Below are 16,503 nucleotides of genomic sequence, written 5' to 3'. Positions count from 1 at the left end.
AGCAAAGTGGAGAAACCTGCAAAATGGATCCATGACACCATTTTTCACACCCGGCGCTTCGTGGAGTTACATAAGCTTCGACTCTATAGGCTCCAGGAACGCTCCGAAAAACCATTTCTGCCGTGACTGTAAACGTCTCCCTTCTTATCCCAGACTAATTATCAACTCCGATTTCACTTCATGGACCAAATTAGAAATTTGTTTTTCGATCTCGTCGCGGCCGTCGTAGTTTTGTTTTCCATTTTTTTTTGGGGGGGAGGACTCGGGGATGATGTGTTTTTCTGTTGCATCAAGGATCTCAATCTCATTTTCTGCTCTGAATTACCGTCTAATGAATATACGGTTTTGGATTTGGAGACAGGCAGACTAGCTAATGGGTTTGTTAGTTTGTTGAGTAGCATGCCACACTCATTATTGTTTTCAGTGCTGTGATTAACTTGATTTGCGGCGCAAATCCATCTGAGAGAAGACGATGTGCTCCCATATATAAATGCACGCATGCCCGTAATGCAATTATCTGATTTAATAAGTTATTAATACAGTTCGAGGCTCGGTTGGAAATAGAAAAAGTGGACGGCTGAAAACACTAAGGCAGCTGATGATCATGTTGTGATTGATTTAATTTCATTTCGTGGGGGAACATGATGTCAGGATAAGAGGCTAACTGGATAAGAAAGTCACTCAGGGCCACCTCTTTTTTTTTTATTATTTTTTATTTTAAATATCTTATCTCTGCTTTACTTGTGCAGGATCTTACAGCTGACACATATGTCATTATTCTAGGACGCACATGTTTCCCTGTGATGAAAATGTCACACGACAGAAGCTCTTGAGACGTCTACGAAGCATGAATCCGTGACGACCCTGTTTCTGGGACGATGCTTCGCTCGTGAGAGAGGAACCCGTGAGGTGAGTAAGACGTGGATGAAGTCGCTCAGGAAGGTTCGGATGCAGCGTCTCGTCTGGGAAGACGGTGACGCTGCCGGCGTCCAGGACGGAGGCGGCGCGTCGCCGTCACTTATCCGCAGAGATGAAAACGAGGATGTTTCATCTCTGATGTGCGTCTGAAGGGAAGTCCCTTAATGGTGTCACCGCGGCGATTATCAAGCCTTCGTCGAGCTCGGGGGCTGTCACCAGAAATGTCAGACGCGTCCCGTGTCACGCTTCGTGGAGAAAGTTATGGCGGTGGTGGTGGTGGGTGGTGGGTGGGTGGGGGGGCGCTGTCTTTAAGGTTAGCCATCTGGAGGCAGAGCCTCGCTTTCCATCCATGTGAGACAACAAAACCAGATGAGATCGACTCCAAAAGCACGAGAAGCATCCGCGTCTTTATTTGTTTTCTAAGAGGCCTTTTAACACCGGTCACGGTCTGTGTTTCCGTGCAAGAACAATCAGATTCAAATATATAAGTTCTATGGATGTGGACAGGCCCCGTGTTTGAAGGGGCCCCATTAGGGGGGAATCCTAGCGTGTTGTCGTTGCAGCATCTATAGTGGTTCCATCAGTGTCATCGATGTCTTTGGACATGGACGTGGACGACATAGTGGTTGCATTTCTTCAAGCCAATGGTGTAAAGAAGAATGCAGTACAGCTTTGTGAGCAAATGTGTAATTTGTACCGAAGTTTTTGTATTTACTGTTATTTATTTTATTTATTTTTTTTACCTGTGTGTGTGTCTTTTTAAGTTATATAAGATAATTGTGCTTATAATTTAAAATAAATAATCTTTTTCCGAATACGTCGCGGGTGGTTTGCACTAGAGTGGGATTAGGTCACATTAAACCAGAGTTATCACTTGTTTGTTTTATATTAGAGGCCAGACTGTAGGAATGGGGAAAAGAAACTGCCACTTTATTTTAATTTCATTTATAAAAATAGCAAATATTTTCTGGCCTCAGAAAGAAAAGACGGCCTCTAATTTACCTGAATCACCAGACGAATCTCCTGACTCATGTCAGAGTCTGTTACCTGCCAAGAAAAAAATAATTTTAAATTAAAGACGTATGTAAATCAGGTATAACAGTCGCTTTCTTACCAGCAACTTACGAACATGGACACACATCTTGTCCTGCTCCATACATACATACACTCATGCAGTAGAAGTGCAGCACTAACATCCTCAGCTTGCAAGGTCGCCTTAAACAAGAGTTAATACTTTCATTTAAAAAAATGACAAATAATCCTGGGAGACAGTCGATAATTTCACCAAACTGCTGCACAGGCCTCTGAGTCCTCTGCTCTGTTCTGCTCGGTTCTGTTCTGGGCTCGAGCTGAAGGGCTGAAAGTGTGAGTGTGTTTATTTGTGCGTTACCTGCAGCGAAAAGAGTCGTTTATGAGGCCTGGACGTGCTGATAAATAACGTAGCACCATCTCCTGTTGGCCACTCAACTCAGCCCCTACAGCCTTAACACCTGCCTGCCAGGAAGTACATGAAGGTCACAATGCGGGTATTGTGTGTGTGTGTGTGTGTGTGTGTGTGTGTGTGTGTGTGCGCGTACAGTATTTGCCTTGCACAGACTTGGTTGTGATTCAAAAAACACACACATGTACGGGAAAAAACGCACAAACGCTCCCTAAAAATGTAAGTTTAATGGGTGAAGTCTGGAGTCCCTCTTCTCACCTGTCACCTCTCATTAGACTGCGGCACCGCGACTGACCTTGGTCGTCTTTCCCGGGGCTGCTGTGTGTTAGTGTGTGTGCATGTGTGTGTGTGTGTGTGTGTGTGTGTGTGTGTGTGCGTTCGCTGAGGGGCCGAGGCCGCCTCGCCCTAATGATGAGGCTGTGAAATCGGGCCGGAGCCCAGTGCCGTCTCTCATTACGACCCCTCCAAATTCATTTGCCACGTTCGGTTCTGCCTGCTCGTGCATGCGCCTCACGCCGCTCACAGGCCGCTTGTTCCCGCCGTTAGTCGACATCTGAGGCCGGACTAACCGACACCAGCAAACACACACACACACACACACACGTGTAACACGGACGTTAAATCACGCCGGGATCTCAATGTGTGAAGAGGAAACTAATTGTCTTTTTTTTATGTCTGTGTAGTTTTTTGGTGCTGATGCCACATTACGTGGTTGAGTTTCCCGGTTTCTGTGTCGACTGCTTTTATGAAAACATGCAGCGTGTGCCAGATTTTTTGACTATTTCCAGTCAACCAGTGCAGACTCCTTGAGAAATTGTCAGTTTCGCAACTGATAAAGTGTTAACCAGTTCTGTTAGTTGGGTCCTTTTTACAGCCGTACATTACGTTACTAGTTCACAGCTCTGAGGACAGAATATTTATAACGGACGTCACTTATTGACGTGATCATTTCGACTGGTGGTTGAATGAACGAGTTAAACTGAGTAGATCCAAGACTCACCCAGTACATCGAAGTTCAACTTTCTGAATGTCGTCCTCGTCCCAGTTTACATGCAACGGAGAAAATCCAACAACTGACGAGAACAAGTCCTCCTCCTCCACACTAGGTGGCGATATGTATCTTGTCAGTTGGTTAATATGGCCCCCTTTCATGCTGACATACTACCAAGCGTCAACCTCCAGGTCTGAGCGATGAAGGCCATGCACAAGTGCAGAAAGCTGCAGTTCATCAAGTGGCCACTTGAGGCTCAAATCCCCATAGACGCCCATGTTAAAAAGCCCAACTTTACAGTGTTATTACACATGTTTACAGCCTGAAACAAAAAACTTTTGGTTTCAGTAGTTTCACTATTCATGACAACTGTACAGGGGGCGAATGTTTTTTTAACTTATTAGTTTAATTTTCTGCATAATTAAGGGCGTTCCCACTTTGAGTGACAGGTGGTAGCCTGAGCTAACAGGTAGCGGATAGCTGGGGTGGGCGGTTCTCAACGTCCGACACGACTCCCATGTTCATATTTGAATATATCTGAGTGTGGGTTTAGTAAAGCTCATACAACATGGCGACTGCAGGCTCCGCCCACTTCATATAATAAACAACTGGAGTCGTTCATGTGTCAGACCAGCATTTCAGACAACAACCAGATGAATAATAGTTCAGTTTTTTAATATCGTTTTTAATGTGTGCGCTACTTCCGGTGCAGATAAGATGGCGCTGTCCCTCAGGTGGTTCTTTTACCAGCCTCGTTTACCTTCTTCTTCTGCGACCAGCTTTGTTTTCGGATGTTTTTGTTCTGGGGTCATACTTGTGGAGTGTGCACACATGTGTTGTACACGCGTTAAATCAGTTTCCAGTCACATTATCTTATTCAGATAAGGAGAACTCTGATTGTTTACATGCACCTAAGTTGTCCAGTTAAAGTCGTATTAAGGCAACAATTTGTTTTTGTTTTTTTTCACATGCATTTAATAGCACTGACTGTGAGTTCACACTAATCAAAGGACTGAGGTCACATGAGTCCCAGACCAGCTCCACAATGTGGACTGACACCAGATCAGTCAGGACGGATGTAAACGCGAGGTCTGAACGAAGTCTTGATGCATCTTAAAGTAAAAAGAATAACAGGCTCCATAACGAGAAGGACTGAGTCTGAGGATTAACAAAGCATCGAGACATAATAAAAGATATGAATCTGGGTAATGAAAGGCTCATACTGTCTTACTTAAAGCTAATTCAGTTACAAAATATAACTCAGCGAGGTGCTTAAACCGAACCTGCAGTAATTATTAAACCGAATTAGATTTATATTCACATAGCCAGGTTTACATTTGGACTTTTTTCTCATTCCAGTTAAAGGTTTCAGATCGACTGTTTCCATGTGAGCTGATCTGATGTTTACATGAACCAGACGTGTGACATGAAAACATCACGTGACTGATAAAAGGTGGAGGTCTCTGTCTAATCAGCAGTAGTTACTGTTGTTTTTACACTTTTATTATTAGTTCAGTTCAGTTCAGATTTATTTATATCCTGAAGGAAATGAATTTAATGAGTTTAATCTAACGACATCAACAGAACACGACAGAAATAATAAAAAACGTGACACATTAAAGTGAAAGGTGGAAGTGTGAACCATGCATAAAATATATAATACTAAGAAATGAGAAGTAAAAACTATGTATAAAGTAAGTATGAATAAATGCATGAAAGCAGCAGCATGGGGGCTGCAGACAAACGTAGCCCAGAGAGTTAAACCAATCTGAGGCGACAGGGATGGAAGAGACACTGACGCCGCGTCCTTGTTTCTGGCCAGAAGGGAGGAGGTCAAACTCCTTAAAGAGTGGAAGGTTAGGACTCTGTCAATGATAAGTTCAGCCTTGTTCCTTAAAATAAACATCCTGGAGCTGGGATCCTGCATTCTTATTACCTCACTTGCAGCTTTTGAGTTTTGTCTTATCAGTTAAAAGAAAGAAACTGCTTGATTGGGAAAGTTTGTGGCGTCATATCTGCTGTTGTGTTGTTTGTTCAACTCTTCAGTCTTTCCCGGCTTCAATGAATTTTTGATGGACCTTTTTAAACTTTTTTCTGCCGTCTAAGTGTGAGATAATGTCCAGTTTTCTCAGACTTGTTATTAAAAACGATGTCTCCAGTTGAGGAAACGTCACTGAGCGTTTCCGTCCAGACTGAGCATCAGACTGAACTTCATTCAGCCTCCAGTTCACGAGAGTGGGACTACGTTGGTTTAAAGTCTTTTTTTTAGAAAATACTGTACCACGATCTTAGACTAAGACTTTATTCATGTAGAAGGGAATGTTTGGCTCCATTTAAACCCAGCTGCGGAGAATCCAAACTGTTCTAAGATGCTTTACAGAACCCAGAGTGAGCGCTAAGGTGATCTCCTCCAGCAGCTCGTATGGAGGAGAATAGAACAAACAGAGAGGAGGAGGAGGAGGAAGATACAAAGCGAGATTAATAATATAAACAAGGGCACAGCAGCGTAAAACAGCAGTTGAATTAACCACAGGCAGCTTGGATTATTATTATTATTATTATTAGTGGATTATTAATCTTGGTCAGTCTAACGTCTCCATCTCTTGTGTCACTTACCTGAAGCAAACCACAAATGATAAAGGTGTAAAAAGAAATGCAGTGTGTGTGTGTGTGTGTGTGTGTGTGTGTGTGTGTGTGTGTGACGGAGGGGAGGATGTGGATGTGGGGGGTCCTGACTGGTGGGGGTGGGTGGGATTGACATACATCACATCTTCCCTCATGACCTTGACGGGCGTAGAGCTGCAGGAGCCTGGTACTTACAGCTTTGTCTCTGGACAGGAGACAAAAAAAAAAGAATAAAAGCAAATAAAAACAAGTCTGACCACACGTAGACACACACACAGAGAGGAGCGAGGTTGGGGGCGACGGGGGGGGGGACGTACGACACGAATCACAAAGACGCCTCGAGTGTCAACTCCTCAGAAATAAGCCTGCATTAAACATGCGGCAGGAGCCCGACGTGTGCAAATGTCATAGGTTCTCGCTCCGTCCCCGTGTTATCTGATCTCTCGTGTGCTCGAGTGTGTGTGTGTGTGTGTGTGTGTGTGTGTGTGTGTATGTGTGCAACAGACAGATGGTATCATAATGACATCATTGCACACTAGGGTTATGTTCTCCGAGGCTCGGAGCAGGGGGAAGAAATTAGGAGGAAGCGTCAGATGAGTGTTTGTCAATTAATCCAGAAGAGGGAGAGAAACACACACATACACACACTATAAAAAAAAAGAGAGATAAATAAATAAAAAGCATGTACCCAGAGAGCTTTTTAAAACATTTAGCTTCACTAAACGCCTGCACGCTTTGCACCTCGCCTGCTCGGCTGTTACAAATGTCAGCGCTCCCAGTTAACTGGACTTGAAATGATCTGCCCCCGTCTCCCTCTGCCTCCCTCTGTCATGTTCTCCTTCATTTGTTAAGGGCGCCCTGAGCACCTGAGTTTCTTTTTAAGAGCATCCTCCTCCTCCTCCTCCTCCTCTACCCTCCTCCTCTTTCTTTCTTTCCCTCCTTCCTCTGTTTTCGACCCCTCTCATCTCACCGAGAAACCGGGGAGAAACCTGTCACCACGCAGCATTAGTATGCTCTTTTCATATCTTTGCCTCTTCCTCTCCCTCCTCCTCCACCACCTCCTCCTCCTCCTCCTCCTCCTCCTCCTCCTCCTCTTTCCCTGCAAACATAAAAATAGTTTATGCCTCTGACAAGAAAATGCCTCTAATCCCGAGGTTTGTTGGAGAGCAAACAGACACAATTGGCCACTTATTATTCTGTGTAGAATTTTCTATGTGGGGTGTTTGTGGTATCCATGGCAACAAAGTAGGGTGCACATATCAAACCCCCCCCCCACACACACACACACACACACACACACACACACACACAGACACACACAGATCCCCTCACCCCGTCACCGAGCAGAATGGGAGAGGAGAGGATGAAAAGAGGCGATAAAATAACACACTTACTGAAATACACGGGGGCAAGCTATAACCTGTTAGCTCGGGAGCTGCTCTGTGTGTGTGTGTCTGTGTGTGTGTGTGTGTGTGTGTGCGACGACGGTATTTGCGCACCTGCCTGTAGCTGCTCCACAATCAGATATGCATTTCTTTGATTGCCCGTTTGTGTCTGTGTGCGCTTGTAATAGGTGGAGCACGTGAGAACAGCAGCTATTAGCAGGAAGAGAAAAGAAACAGAGACACAGGTGTTTGCGTCTGCGCCTTAATGCATGTGTGTGTGTGTGTGTGTGTGTGTGTGTACTTATGGATTCAGGTGCTATTATAGCTGCAGCTTGTCTCCAGCTGGGTTGGTGTGTGTGTGTGTAAGTGTGTGTGTGTGTGTGCGCCACGGGGAGATAATCTTTGCCATGACAAGTCTTCCACATGTGCACCTTCTTTTCATTGGCACTCACAGGCGCTGCCACTTCATCTAACACCGTGGAAATCAATGAGAGCCAGTCGGAGAGGTGTGAAGATTGAGCCGCGGTCAAAATACTTTGCATTCTGGAAACTAAAGGGAGCAGAAGGGGGTGGGTGGTGGTTGGTGGTGGTGGTGGGGGGGTGTAGCGGTATTATTATAGTATTAGTGGTAGTATTTGCGTTGCATGCATGCGAATATATTGAGACATTTCTCTGTGTAGAACGTAGACAAATATGGAAGCTGTTTGGAGTTTGTAGTCGATGGGCGGAGTCACAACGTCGATGTCCCGCCCACATTTACAATAATCAGTACTACGCTGTGCTCTACCTCCACCAGCTACAAGGACATGTTGGATTTTCATTTTAAAAACTGTTTTTTTACTACTCCCATGGTCTCACGGGACCCCTTTACTGCTTGGTTTCCATGGCAACGTATGGGTGCCAATGTGTCACTTCCTGTTTCTATAGCATCAAATAACTAAAACTAAACTTACCCCAAAAAAATGACACTTGAACATGCATCAACTTGCTTGTAAAAAAAAATATATATATTTGACACGTATTTAAGTTTTAATTTGACTCAAGTCCCGCCCACTAACATGGAGAGGGTGGAGCTTATGACCTATACTGTAGTCAGCCACCAGGGGGAGCTCTACTTGCTTTGGCTTCACTTTAGAGGAGCTGTTCCTTATTTATACCGTCAGTTATATGGTCTGATCCATCAGCGCTCTCATTAAATACTGTTTATTGGTGCAGTTCCACTCCTGACCAGAGAATAACCATTATGATGCATTGATGATAGGGTGGCGCTGTTGAGCATTTTTTTTTCTTATTTAAAGAGGCCAGATAGATATAAATAACAAGTGTCATTCATTTTTCTAAATTATTTTATGATAGTGTTTATTTTGCATATGCATTCTATCTATCTATCTATCTATCTATCTATCTATCTATCTATCTATCTATCTATCTATCTATCTATCTATCTATCTATCTATCTATCTGTCTATCTATCTATCTATCTATCTATCTATCTATCTATCTATCTATCTATCTGTCTCCAGCGATGCGTTCAGATACATATTTAAACGGACGTTCCAGTTTCCTGCCTCAGTCCTGATCTGGTTCCTCTTCTTTCTCATTTGTTGATTTTTTTTTTTTTTTTAACCAAACTCTCATCTTGTTCTTCCGTCCCTCAGCGACGGGGAATAAAACCCGACCATTATATAAAAACTTGTATTCTATTCTTGCTAATCCGTCTTGTCAGCACGTGCTGGATCGATAACCTGATGACTGCTGAGGCGTAGGACTCCGAGGGGAGAGTCCTCAGGGGTCAGAGGTCGTGGGCTGTGTGTGAATGCTGAGTGTCCGGGTACGTGACCTCGTCCTGCTGGACGCTGACCTGGACCTGGACACCTTTTCATCTAAAGCCACCACACGGGAACGGGGGGGGGGGTCACTTAATCTGAGATTAGGAGAAGGAACATGTCTCGGTTTTCTGTCACAATTATTTGTGTGCCTGTCTGATGCTTCACCTGTTGGGCTAAATGCTCTTTTCAGGTTTTGAAGTTGGTGCCGTTTGGTGACGCTTTCAGTTTTTAGTTTGAATAACATGTACTACCTGGAAATCCATGTAGAGTTAACCAACGACCAGTTTAAGACGACGTAGCAGCAAGACGCAGCGCAACTGAATCTCCATTTCAACTCATGTAGAAAGTGTTAACTTCAAACTGTGGACCAGTTTTTAAATAGTGTTGATAGGTCAAGTAAAACTAGACTCATTATGATTCATTTACACCACATTTTTTCCAGAATATTGCTGTGATGTTGGTGCACGGAGAAACGGCTAGCTAGCTAGCTAGCTATCTAACTAGCTAGCTAGCTAACTATGTAAATAGTTGCATTTTAATGTAAATACTTATAAATAACTTTGTTTGCTAAATTTGTCCATAAGCTTTTGAAATTTACACTTTAGATTTACGTTCTAAGTTATAAAAATGGTTCCTTCAACAAAAAAAATTACTTTTTTAATGGTTTTAGTCCAATGTTTTAATACAGTTTATCAAAATGAAACAAAATAAATGGCACATGTGAGGTTGTGCTGGGAAGAATGAAACCAAACCAAAGGCAACAATGTGAACCATTTTTAAGATGAAATATAAAGGTTAAAGTCGTCAGAATTGACCAATTATGCTCCAGAGGGTTAATATATAAATAATAATTTAAAATGCATTCGGTAGATACTTTATTAATCACCTCTGGTATCATTACACAGAGACAACAGAACGGGTAGAAAAAATGAAGGTATAATGAGGAACTACTGCTACTAGAATATATATAAAATGCAATAAATATGCATTTTAAGGACGTGTGGCGATATAAAATATTTAACACTGTGAACAATAAATCAGACTGAAGACGATATATCAGCGTAAATAAAGTATTTTTGTTCGGCTTCCAAGTGTAACTGAAGGTAAAATATTTGTTGTTTCGTGTTTGTTCTGCAAAATCCTGCCAGATGGGAATAGACAGAAGCCAGTGAAGAGAAGCTGTGTGTGTGTGTGTGTGTGTGTGTGTGTGTCTGTGTGTGTGTGTGTGTGTGTGTGTGTGTGTGTGTGTGTGTGTGTGTGTGTGTGTGTGCAGCCTGTGTGTGTTTCTTCCTCTTCTCTCAATAGAAAACCATGAAATTTTCATCGCCTGAGAAAAGTTTAACCTAATGATTTAATAATAGAAGAAACAGCAGCACATATATATATATATATATTTTTTTACATTAAGAAATCCAACATATGGTTTAGCTGTGAATCAAATATCAACAAATAGCAGAGATTTCCGGATTAGAGAGCGCGCACACATCACACAGGCTTTGAATGTGGAGTGCAGCAGAAATCAGAAGGCGGCGTCGCACCGATGCTCCCAGGTGATTTCCCCAGCTGTGCCTCGTTCCCCCGCTAGCTGCACAGCATGTTCCTTTTGGTTCCCGCTCCTCTCTTCTTCTTCTTCTTCTTCTTCTTCTTTTTCTCCTCCGTCTGTCGTCATCTCACGATTGTAATTGAAGATTAATAAAAAAAGGACGAGTCCTGCATCCGGTGGGGCGAGCGGTAATCAGTCCACATTATTCAGCGCCGACTTGTAATCTGGTGTCGTCTGTAACGTGGCCTGGGCCCGTGTGGCCTTCAGGGACACATCTGGAGATATTTCATTATCATGGTTCAGGTTTTCTGTTGTGAAACATCAATGAAAACACGTGAATAAACTGCACCGTCTTGTTCTCATACACTATTGTGTTCATTAAAATACACTTTTTTTTGTTTAAATTCTTCTCTTTTCATATGAGGCCTTAAATGGTTAAAGTCCATTTAAATTTAAAGAAACTGAGCTCTTCTCTCAGAGTGTAGTTGTACTGGTGGCAAAATCTTTGGTTGATCAGACATTTTTTATATATTTTTTTCATTTCCCCCACAAATTTAAATTTCTTTAAATACACATTAACACAAATCCAACATATTTTAGTGAAGGGACAAAGGAGAAGCTTAATATTGAATGCAAAATGATAATAATAATAATGTATATATCTAAATAACACTAGACCGAGTCTAATATAGATATAATCTCCTCTACTTCTTCCCAGTCTGAGCAAACAATGCAGAAACTCTTTCTAGTTGTAAAGTTATTACTTTCCTTTAAGGTGACTTGGAAACACTGTTTATTTGTGCTGCTTTATGCATCAGCTGCTGGAGGGTTAAACTATCAAACTATTCACTACCTTCATTTTATTTATTTGTTCCGAACATTCAAAAGATTCCAAAGAAAAGAGATGCATTACATGCACATACAATTGAAAAATAAGAATACTTCCAATAAGTAATTTAAATGACTGTTAATGTGTGAAAAGGAGCATTATCTTCCACAGAATCACCCCACAAACAGATGCAAACATGCTTTTATGTGTACGAAAACAGCGAAATTCCCTCTGAGATTATAATGCAAAAGAACTGGTGCAATGCAAAATGCAAATGCACAATGCAAAATTTCTTTTTGAAGTAAATATCTATTATTATACACATGCAAAGGATAAATAAAGTGCAGTAATGTGCATTCAGAAAGACAGAGATAACAGAGTCCAGGCCAGAGTTGCCAGAGTTGAACCAGATTCACACAAATCCACAGATCTTTGCATTGTTTCCCTGTAAAAAAAAAACCCAACAACAATGTAAACCCTCGTGTTGACCCACCTGCACACGCTGCATCTGGTGCCCCCCCCACCACCTCCCCCGCTACCCTTATATTCACCCCTGTAGCCGCTCAGCCCCCAAAACCACCCACCGACTGAAGCTGTGAAGTATCCTGCAGGAATACAGGACAGGAATCAATAAGTGAATTAGACTCTGCTTTCAGCTTCCTCTCCAGCCAGCCAGGCCCCCCGAAACCAGCTGCCCGGGATAATGGGTCTGCACATGGGGGAGTCTGGGCGTGAGCGGAGGAGGGCCGGAGGACAAAGAGGCTTTAAGGTGCTGTGATATACTGCTGCAGCCCATTATCACTACATACCGGTCCATATCCTGCAGCATGTGACACCAGGAGGAGGAATGCGTTCATATTTCTGATTCCTTTAACGCACGGAGCCGGAGGCAAAGGGGTCAAATTCATTTCAATCATTTTATTTTTTGAACAAAATGAAAAATCCCTTAATTGCAAAAATCTAGTTTTTCTCCTTTCTCTCAGCCAGTTCTCTCTTAATGATGTAATGACGTCTGAGGTTTGCAGCTAAAAATCAGGCTTGAGAGAAATGGCCTCTGCAACCTGGAGTAAGAACAAATGAAGCGAAACGTTTTGCAGAGTTGCACATGCAACGCACTTCGTAGAGTTTATTAAAACGAACCGAAGCAGCAACGTGAAAAACCCTGTAGAAGCACCAAACTTCTCCCGCAAATTTAAATTTCTTTAAATACACATTAACATGAATAATAAAATGATATAAATGTCAATCTCAGCCTCCTGTACACAGTAGGCCCCGCCCCCTATCGCTGGTGAGCCAATCACAAGGCTGCATATTACACGCTGAGTCTGTCAGGTTCCCTGCAACTGGTCGAGAGTCTATTCAGTTCACAAACACGCTGCAATATTAGCAGGAGAGAAGCTAACGGTGCAGCTACGTAGCTCAGAGATGGTGATTCACTGACACTTCTACATTTAACCATGTTTAAAGTTATTATTTTATAATCTGAATACTTTTTTTTACTTGAATAACTTCATATTGAATGCAAAATGATAATAGTATAATAATGTGCATTTAAAAATGCTGGAGTTAAGTATAGAACACATATAGTAGGTGGGGGGTCCCTGTTTAATCCCTCAGTCAGTTCTGGGTCTTTGGCCTGAAAATATATATATCTGTATATCTACTGTCTATATGCACATTAAGCTGTAGGTCTATATGAGGAAGACTCACAGAGTCGTCTGCATCAAAGGCCCCGTTCAGATGTTTCATTAACGCTCATTCTGGGTAATCTGGTCACAAGTGTTCACACTTGGCATTAAAATGTGTCTCCGCACGCGTCCCCAGCCGCCACTCGAGATCCGATCTCAGTTTCGTGCTCCGTATGCAAATAAACGCCGACAGAATAATTATCAGCTGGTGTCTGTAATGGATCTTTACCTACCACTGGACCAGAACCAGAATCAGAACCAACACGGTCGTTCACTTGGAGACATGATCCAGATTCAGGAACAAGAGGGAAAGACTCTTATCTCACATGTCAAGTTCTTCTTTATTTTACAGACAAAGCTCAGATTAGAGATGAAACCTGGAAATTAAATAAGGAAATAACATAACATTACTTCATAACAACTTCAGTAATTAATCACATGTTGATAAGCTTCTAATTGAATCTTAATTATCCATCTATTTACTTTTTTAAAATCTCTTTTATTGTCTCTGTAGTTTGCATTTTTATTGTGCTGTTTAATGACCTTAAGTTTGATTTTATTTATTTATTCATTCCTCTCATTTTATGCTCTTAGGTCTATAAACTATTTTTAGGGCTGAATATTGTTTTGTTTGTTCTACATGATGAATTTTTATGAACAGTCGTGTGTCTGTGTTGGAGAACGTTGGCTCTTTGTGCTGCTTTTTCTTTGATTGATTGATTGATTGATTGATTGGTTCAATCATTTAATTTGTCAGTTCTTGCATAAATTTATTTCATATTTAGTTATAAGGACTGAATATAAAAGTAAACCAGCTCCAGATTCACCTCAATTCATAGTTCTAGGTGTGTTTTTATAACACACCAACAAACAGTGTTTCTACCAGTTCTTTTGTTTCCTTCTATTTAATATCCACTCACTCTACTTCTTACAGTATTTAAGTCACAGTGCAGAGATTTGGGGCAATACTACTACTACTACTACTAATACTACTACTACTACTATTACTATTACAAAAAAAAGAAATAAGAAAAGATGGATATAATGTAGATAATTGACCAGACTGGCTGCAGAGAACACACAAACCACTAAAACACCTACCACCAGGAAACATTCATGGACTTTTTTTTCAGAGACGGGGCAGAAACTAAATTTAAAACATATTCATGCACACACAAGATTTAAAGTATTTTGTATTTCTATATGTGGAGTGAAATTATGTAGTGACAATGTCCAAACACATGATGTTCACCAGGGCAGGAGGATCTGAATGTGTCTATATATACATGTTTATGAGCACGTGAGGGGAAAAAAATAAATGTTAAATGGAGAAAGGGTAGAATTAGGCAAGAAAACTGGTTAAATATTGTTTTCTTTGTTTTCTTTACACGTTTGAAATGAAGCTTTCATTCATTCAATGCCGCGTGTTTGACAATATGTCAGAGAACGCAGCGTTTTGTCGGGACGCCGACTCGTCTCTCCAGACGGATCCTGGATCTTCTCCGTGCTCGGCCTCCGCCGCCGCCGCGTCGCCAGGAAACACTCATCACTCATTATGTTGCGTTTGTGCCGGCGCCAGGTTTCTCCCTCTGTTTGGCAGCCGACCGTTTGTGTTTGTGCCGCGCTCCTAGCGGGGGTGTGATGTCATATCACAGCGCCGCGTTCTGCTGCCACCGCGGTGCATCTGCTGTTGATCTTGGTTTAACCGAGGAGCTCCATGCCAAGTCAGGACTGAATTAACCAGATCATCATCATCATCGTCGTCGTCGCTAACCATGGGAGCCGCACGTTTCCACGTCACTGTTGTCGGGTAGAAATCTCATCAGCGTCCACGCTCGAGCTGCCGTTATTAAAACTGTAGTTTTCTGAAGGTGCAGAGGAAGATTTGCTCTGGTGCTTCACGACCAAAAAAACATAGTTTACTAACTTTATTTGTTATTTCATCTGATTTGATGTTTCATTCTCTGGTTCCTTGGTGTTTCTCGGGGCTGAGCAGGGCTGCACACCGAGGTTTCCAGGGCGCAGAGACAATGAAGAGGAGAGCGCACAGACACACACTTGCACTTTTGTTGTCTTTTTATCCTGTCAATCAATTCATTTAATTTTTTTCAGCCGGCTCCGACTTCACAATGGCGAGGTATAAAAGGCTCAGCGAGGCTGACATTTTGCAACATGCAACAGCCGCTGATGATATTCTTGTGATCTCTCAAGCAACAAATGCAAAACACGTGGAGCGGAGGCTGGAATGAAACGTCGATCAGCCTGCAGCGAGCGAACAGGTTACTCCGCAGCGAGCTGGTTAGTGCTGAGCGCTTCTCTCGCTGCTCAAAGCCTCGTGTTTCTCAATGCATGAATTATATATGAAGAGAAGTTCTTGAAGGCAGTGGAAAACCATCTTACATCTTCTCCCCTGTCACACCTGTCAGACTTGGCGTTGGCTTTATTAACGGCAAACAACAACAACACAACAGTCGGAACGGAGGAAACGTCGCTCATCGAACAAACGTGTTCGAATCTTCGAATCTTTTCTGATTCAGTCTGTTAAGTGTTAGCTAACTCTTTAGCGTCATGTAATTGAATCTGTCACGTTCTCTGATCTAACATTTTATGTCATTAGCCTGAGTCATATTTGAGCATTTTCAGAAAAACAAGTGTTTTTATTGATATTGTGATTTAATACCTTCCAACTTTATTGAAAACTCCTCTTAACCTGATCCCTTATGACGCCACAGCTATAGACGCCTTCACGTCCTACGTCACTGTGACGTTAGCTGGAGGCAAAACAGAGGGAGGCTTGAACCGAACACTGTCACTTTAAACCATGAAAACGTCGTCTTGCTGTATTTTTTGGGGCCAAAACCGAAAAATCAAAAACACTAACTTGATGTTTTATCACATACCAGGTGGTTTGGCTTTTAAATTACGTTAAATTGATCATTATTTGGGGGATTCTTTTTACGTTAATGCTAATGCTAATGCTAACCGCTAGCTAACACATCATTAGTTCTGAGTTTCAGGTTTATTCAAGCAGATTTACTACGTTCCCCTCCACAATGGTTCCACTTACTTCTTGTAATATCTTTGTTGAAGAGGCTTCACTTAATAAACACAGACTCTCTGTGTTCGTATGGACAAAAGTCATCGTTCAGATTCTTCTATTGCAAATCTTGCACATGTCCATTCAACACATTGTTACAGGCATCAAGCTATGTGTTTGCCTCCAACTTTTCTTTTGTGTAGACGCTTGGTTTCTT

General features: G+C 42.1%; 1 protein-coding gene across 10 annotated transcripts in view; it reads left to right on the top strand.

Moving 5' to 3' along the window:
* Nucleotides 1–16,503, top strand: part of myt1b (myelin transcription factor 1b) — a 118,684-nt gene that overhangs the window by 30,327 nt on the left and 71,854 nt on the right. The window contains exon 2 of one of the 10 annotated variants that reach the window (XM_047593224.1): nucleotides 784–909. The exons of the other annotated variants lie outside the window; for them this stretch is intronic. The gene's annotated coding sequence lies outside the window, so the exon portion shown is untranslated. The remainder of the gene's footprint in view (nucleotides 1–783; nucleotides 910–16,503) is intronic. 10 annotated transcript variants of the gene reach the window in all.

The sequence above is a fragment of the Mugil cephalus genome, chromosome 1, assembly GCF_022458985.1.
Source record: "Mugil cephalus isolate CIBA_MC_2020 chromosome 1, CIBA_Mcephalus_1.1, whole genome shotgun sequence".
Taxonomy (NCBI): Eukaryota; Metazoa; Chordata; class Actinopteri; order Mugiliformes; family Mugilidae; genus Mugil; species Mugil cephalus.
The sequence above is the reverse complement of the archived record's forward strand: the minus strand, read 5'-3'. Positions and strand labels throughout refer to the sequence as shown.